This window comes from Cupressus sempervirens, chromosome 1 (assembly GCF_028749045.1).
Source record: "Cupressus sempervirens isolate cs-2001-9-10 chromosome 1, ASM2874904v1, whole genome shotgun sequence".
Classification (NCBI taxonomy): Eukaryota; Viridiplantae; Streptophyta; class Pinopsida; order Cupressales; family Cupressaceae; genus Cupressus; species Cupressus sempervirens.
Window position 1 is genome coordinate 890,768,737 of NC_143118.1, and position 7,310 is coordinate 890,776,046.

Genomic DNA, 7,310 nt, shown 5'->3' on the forward strand with positions numbered 1-7,310 from the left:
GTCTCAAACTATTTTATGTTGCTTCCAATCTTCCAAGAAAAGTTTCCCTTGTGAACTTCTTAGTACAAAGTATCAAAAGCTCAATCATCTGTGCTACTTTCTTGAATGGTGGTGTCAAATTTTTCAAAATCTTTCCTACAATCTCATCTTCTTCCTTAAGTCCACCACATGATTTGATTCTTGCAGTAATCTTAGATATTCTACCAACATAGCTTCTCACATATTCATCTTCCAATATCTTAGCATCTTGAAACAAGCATATCCAATTCTGTAATCTCACTCTTTTTGTATGATTATCTCCTTCAAAAGTAAATTCTAAAGCTTTCCAAATCTTATGAGATGTTACTAGTAATTTTACCTGACTATATTCATTTTTAGGATGAGATGACAATGAGGCTTCTCTGACTCGCATATTGCACATGAACAGATCTCTTTCAGCTTCACTGCAATCCATAAGCTTCTCTTCTTTCACAATTTTCTTGTCATTCTTTTTCAAAAGCCAATAACCTATACCCATACATAGTAAATGAATTTTCATCTTTTTTTTTTCAACTTTCATAGTTAACCTGATCAAACTTAGGACTCTCATTTCCAAAGTGACTCGCCATTGATCTCCCAAAGTTGTTAAGCTTTCTATTCAAGGACCTAGTGCTTTGATGCCAATTGTTAGAATATATAGTCCACCAATATAACTAAGAGAGGGGGGTGAATCATTTATCCAAATAGTATCACAATTATCAACTTTATTAATCCTTAACCATATGAACAATATAATCAACAACCATGACAAGATACATACACATTAACACCAAATATGTTAACTAGGGAAACCTTTGATTAGAGGGAAAACCTTGATGGGGAAGGTACCCACAAAATGATGTAATAATATAAATATTCTTTGTTAGAGGATATAACCTATTAGGAGTCAATGAAATACATTTAATACATATCAGTCCATGTTAGGAGACTTTGAATCCCTATTAAGATATTCCAACCCTATATAGGAGTTATAGAAGGTAGATGGACCCATTTTCCAAATAGCTTCAGGGGCAAGACCAATTAATCCATTGTCCAAATGATCTTTGTATTATTCATTGTAGAATAATAGATTTGAATTTTATGTTGGCTTCCTCTTTCTTTTTCATGTCAATCAGACTTTTCTACTCCTTCTGATCTCAATACTAGATCACCAATTCTACACCCACTAATCTCTTGTCTATCTTAATTGCATTTACCAAACACTCTTCTCTTATTTGCACTTCCTTTATTACATTCATATCTCATACATCTCAAACAAAGAAGACATCTTTCCTTTATACCATGTCATCAAAACAATTCCTTGAGTCAACCTTGAGGCTTTCCCAACTAATTATAACAAGACCACAATAAGATAATTAATTATTTCAAAATCACATAACACTATCAGCTTACAATATTTACAACTTCTCACATGTGTGACTCCAAAAATTTTGCACTCACTGTTGTCATCATCAAACTATCCTTTATCTCTATCTATATAACTTTGCATATCCTGATTCTATCTCGGTTAGGAGACACAATCCAATCATTAGAAAATGTTTCTCAAGTACTTTTCTTTTATATTACTCTCTATAAATTAAACATATCTTCTATACATCTTTGACTTACCTCATGCGCACTTAACCTCATCATTAGGACATAGCGTAGAACATGTCCTTAACCTCACTTCACCTAAACATCAAACCTATGTCTATATGATCACAATATCTATTTGCTACTCTACCAGTATTCATAGAAACTATAGTATGTTTTCATTAATGACAAAAGAAGGGAGATAAAGGAAAAAACTATTTTTTCATTTTTTTGTGCAGGTTGTGGATTCATGGTTTCAATTCCATTGGGCAGGTTAGGTTTTCTATTTAGTGCTTCTTTTGTGTTGGTTTTTCGTAATCTTAAATAGTGTTGTACTTTAGACTATTCCTTTGGTTTGTCTTGGGTTATTACTTAGTGTTTGTTGGAAATGTTTTTTCATGGAGCATTTTTTGGATATCTTTACAATATAAAAGATTTAAAGGTTTTTAGATTTCTCCAAAACCTATTGTTAGTTTAATCAAAAATTTTGAAGGAAAAATTAGGAAAGGGCTTAACTAAATGATTTTTTATCAACTCAAGAACAATAAAATTTTATCTTTATTTTTATTTTTATATTTCTCTTCTATAGATTTATCTAAAATACAATCATGAAATATGTTGGTAACAATTAATTAACTATGTATTGTCTTTCATGTTACACAAAATGTCATATCATTTCCAATAAGTGTATTTCGAGCTCACTGGGGCATTAAAGACAATTTCATGTGTCTATCAAGCATTCCAGAGTTTTCCTAGTTTAGAAGATAGTGTCTAATGAGTCCACTTGGATGACAAAGGAAAGTTTATAGAAGTTGAGTGTTAACTAACCTCACTTGGTTAATAAAGGAAATGTTGGATGGAACCAGTGTTAACCAAGCTCACTTATTTACCAAAGGCACTTTGTGAATAAGCAATGTTAGTCGAGTTCACTTAGTTAACACAGGAAAATCACTTTGAGTTAGTATCTTCCAAGCAGGGTCAGCTAATGAAGGATTTTCTTATTTTGGCATATTGAGTTCAATTGAATTGTATGTTGGTTCTAGTTAACTGAGAAGATGAATATTAATTATTCTAAGTTGTATTCAAGATGACTTGACAATGTGTAAGATATAAATATAAGGTAAATTTGAGGATTGAATGGGTAGAACAGAATTGAAGATTTGATGATGCTTTGAGGAAGCGAATTAGAAGGAAAAGCAGAATATCCTTGTTGAGATGCAAAGATACATTCGATCAAGAAGGATCAAGCATACAAGCTAGAATTGAGATCTGTAATTAGTAATTCAATTACATTAGGAATTAGTTCATCTCATTTTTACTCTCTAACCATTGTAGCAATGATCTAAATCTCTTAATAGAGTTGGCGTAACAGTTATTTATAAATCCTCTATTAAGGTATCATTTCTATTGAATTGTCTAAATACCTGTAACAAGGCCACTCCTAATAGGATGATTAAATCCTCTAATAAGGTCACACCTAAAAATGTGCTTTGTAGCCTTAACAGGGTTGGCTCCTAACAGGGCTCACTTTAGAAGAGTGAAAATCAGTAACTAGTTGTAATTGGTGGTTTTTCCCAAATTGGGTTTCCACGTTAAAATATTGTGTTCATGATATTTTTATCTTATGTGTTTGAAACTAAGTTAAAGTAATATCAATCATAGATAATATCTTAAGATTTACATGTTAAGCATTTTCCAAGCTATTTTAGTGTTTATCAAGGTATGACATTTTTTTTGTGTGTTTAATGAGTTATAAAAAAGTTTAGTTTTGATCTATATTGACATCTAAGGGATATAAGATTTATTTTTGTGGTAACTGATTCACCCCTCCCTTCTCAGTTACTCCTCTTATATTTCCAACAATTGGTATCAAATCTTTTCGTGCTTGTAGAGAAGGTTTTAAGGACCAAAGCTAAAGATTAGAATGTCTTACAAAAGAGAGATTCACAAGTTGAAATGAGACAAATTTGCAGCATGACAAGGACTTATGAGGTTACATTTGGAAACTATCAGTGATTTAGGTTGTAAATATCTTGATAGTGAATACAAGACTCCTACTGGAACATTATCAATTATAGATATTGTTGAAAAGAAAAATCATAACATCATCATGATTGACATTACTTTTGCTCTTAATTATGCTAAATTTGATGAAGTCAAAAGTTGCACTACATCATATGTTATTTGGATCAAATTGAAAGCCATCTATGGAGGAGATGATAATGTAAGAAGAGATAAAGTTGAAAGTCTTAGAGGACAATTTGATCAAACAAAGATGAGAGAAGATGAAAACATTGCAAAATATGTTGAGCAAATTAAGGCAAGTGCAAGTACAATCTAGGCATCTAGAGGAGACATTGATGAAAAAATAGTTGTAAGCAAGGTACTTGAAACCCTTCTTCCTATCTATGCAACTAGAGTGTCTACTATTCAAGAAATGAGATGTGATCCAAATAGTTTGGATGCTCTAGTTGGAAGATTGATAGTCTTTGAGTTGGATAACTATAATAACTATGTCTCTAGTTCCAAAGGTATTGAGTCTACATTTGAAGTCAAGCTTTCACTCAAGAAAAGGGGTAAGAAATCAAAAGAAAATCAATCAAAAAGTGAAGAAGATGAAGAAAGTTCAGACAGTGATCTTGAAATTTTTGAAGCCCTAATTGCAAAGAAATATTCTAAAGGTAGAGGAAAGTACAAAGGTAAGATTCCTCTAATCTATTTTTCTTGTGAAGAAGTTGGTCACATTGTTGCAAGGTGCCCAAATAGAGAAGACAAGGATGAAAAGAAAAGAAATAATTATAAAGGCAAGAAGGAATTCAAAAACTACAAGGACTACAAGGACAAAGGTAAGAAATCTTGTTTTATGGCTAAAGATTTTGATAAAATGAAGATGAAATGGTATATATTGTTGTAAAAGATGAATCTAATGATGAAGAAGATAAAATGGCACATATCTCTCATGTTAGAAAAAACGATATATGGATTATTGATAGTGGTTGTTTACATCATATGACTAGAGAAAAAAAAAAGTTTGAGCACATGGAACATTATGATGGTGGTAGTGTGAGATTTGGAAACAATGAACCTTGTTGAATAAAGGGAAAAGGGTGTATCTTATTAACCAATGAACTTAGATGTGATAATGTTTATTGGGTTGAAGCATTAAAACATAATCTACTAAGTGTGGGATAGTTGAATAACATTGGATTCAAGGTAGAATTCATGAATGGGAAGGCCAAACCACTGGATGGAAAAGGAAATGTTGTTGGATCTAGCAAACAAAAAAAAGGTAATCTATTCTATCTAGATCTCAGTGAAAGTTCATATTTTATTGCTCAAGTAGAAGAAAGTTGGTTATGACACAAAAGAATATGTCATGTAAACTTTGATAACCTGGTCAAGATAAGAAAAAATAGAAGAGTAAGAGGTACTTCTAGCTTGAGAAAACCTGATATGGGTCTATGCAAAGACTGTCAAAATGGTAAGATGGGAAAAACTAATTTCAAAAGCAAAAACTATCATTCTAAAGAATTCTTAGAGCTTGTACATATAGACTTATGTGGACCTATTAGAATAGATAATCATAGTGGAGATAAGTTTTTCATTCTATTTGTTGATGACTATTCTAGAATGATGATTGTAATGTATCTAAAAGAAAAAATTGAATCTTTTCAAAAATTTAAGTGGTATCTAGCAAGAGTAGAAAAAGAAATTGGAAAGAAGTTGAAATGTTTGAGATCAAATAGAGGTGGTGAATTCATTTCCAATGAGTTCAATGAATTATGTATTGAAAAAGGAATTAAGAGAGAGGTATCAGGCTTTGGTACACCTCAGTAGAATGGTATAGCTAAAAGAAGGAATAGATCCATCATGGATTGTGCAAGAACATTGATGATAGAAAAGAATGTTGCAATCAAATACTGGAAGGAAGTAATTAGTACTACATTGCATACCTTGAACAGAGTATAGTTGAAGAAAGACAAATCAAACTCCTTATGAACTATGGTACATCTATAAACCTAATGTAAGTTACTTGAAAGCATTTGGCAACAAATGTTATATCTTGAAAGAATCTAGGAAAGGTAAATTTGATGTCAAAGGTGATGAAGGAATATTTCTAGGATACTCCTACAGAAGTAAAGCATACAAATGTTTGAATTTGTCTACTTATAAAATCATAGAAAGTGCACATGTGAGAATTGATGAGTTTGTAGAAAAGAGTGAAAAAGAAAGTAACAAAGAACCTAAGGATTACAAGAGATTTGTTTACTATGAACCTGATACTTTTCCAAATCTATCCAAAAATTAGGAGGCCTCACCTCTTGAGTCCCCAAAATATCCTAAAGCTATCAAGTTGCAATCAGTGTAACTTGAGTGACAATCTAAAGGACCTGAGTCACAATCAGAATCTACCAAGTTGTTACCAAAGAAAACTGAGCCTGATGGACCCAAGTCATAGACAGTGGGACTTGAGCTTAATACAAAAGATCATGAAGAAATTAGTGAAACAAAATCCATATCCAAAGTACCTATCTTACCAAGATACGTCAGAAAGCATCATGCATCTGGTCAGATCATTGGAGACAAGTCAGATGGAACAATGACAAGAAACAAATTGAAAGGTACATGTTTGCTTGCTAAATTTGAACCTAGAAATATTAAAGATGCTTTGGATAATGAAAGTTGGATTAAAGAAATGAATGAGGAAATAGAAAAAATACAGAAGAGCAAAAATTGGACTCTTGTTCCTAGATACAAGGGTAAATATGTAATTGGCACAAAGTGGGTATTCAGAAATAAGCTAAATGATGATGGAGAAGTTTCTAGAAACAAAGCAAGGTTAGTATGTAAAGGTTATTCTCATGAAGAAAGCATTGATTATGGAAAAACTTTTGCTCCTATTGAAAGATTAGAAGGTGTTATAAGTTTACTAGCATATGCAGCTCACAAAGGATTTAGAGTTTATCAAATGGATATAAAATCTACATTTTTGAATGGAATTCTTGATGAGGAAATCTACATAGAATGACCTGAAGGTTTTGTAGATTCTAGAACAAAAGAGATATGGTTTAAAAAATTACACAAAGCATTATATGGTCTCAAGAAAGCTCCCAGAGCTTGGTATGAAAGACTTCATAACTACATGATATAGATTGGTTTTTAAAGAATCAATGATAATAGTAGTCTATATATCAAAGAAGGACCAGACAAGAAGATTGTGTTGGCAAAAATATTTGTGGATGACACTTTATTTATAGGAAATGATGACTTGTGCAAGGCATTTTTGGAAGAAATGAGTAAATAATTTGAGATGTCTATTTTTTGAGAGATAAAAAAAAATTGTTGGATTGCAGACTCAGCAGAAGAAAGATGGTATCTACATTACCCAATCTAAATATATCAAGGAGATACTAAAGAAATTTTGAATGGAAGACTCAACACTAGTTGGAACTCCTATGTCTACTGGACATGAGATTTCCAAAAATGATGATTCCAAGGAGGTAGATTAGACCACATATAGATTAGTGATTGGAAAATTGTAGTATGTAGTGCATACAAGGCCTGATAATACATTAGTATTTGGTACGGTGGCAAGATTCTTAGCAAATCTCAAAGAAAATCACACGATGGAAATCAAAAGAAGCATGAGATATCTGAAAGGTATTGAAGACTATGGTTTATGGTACAAAAAAGGATCC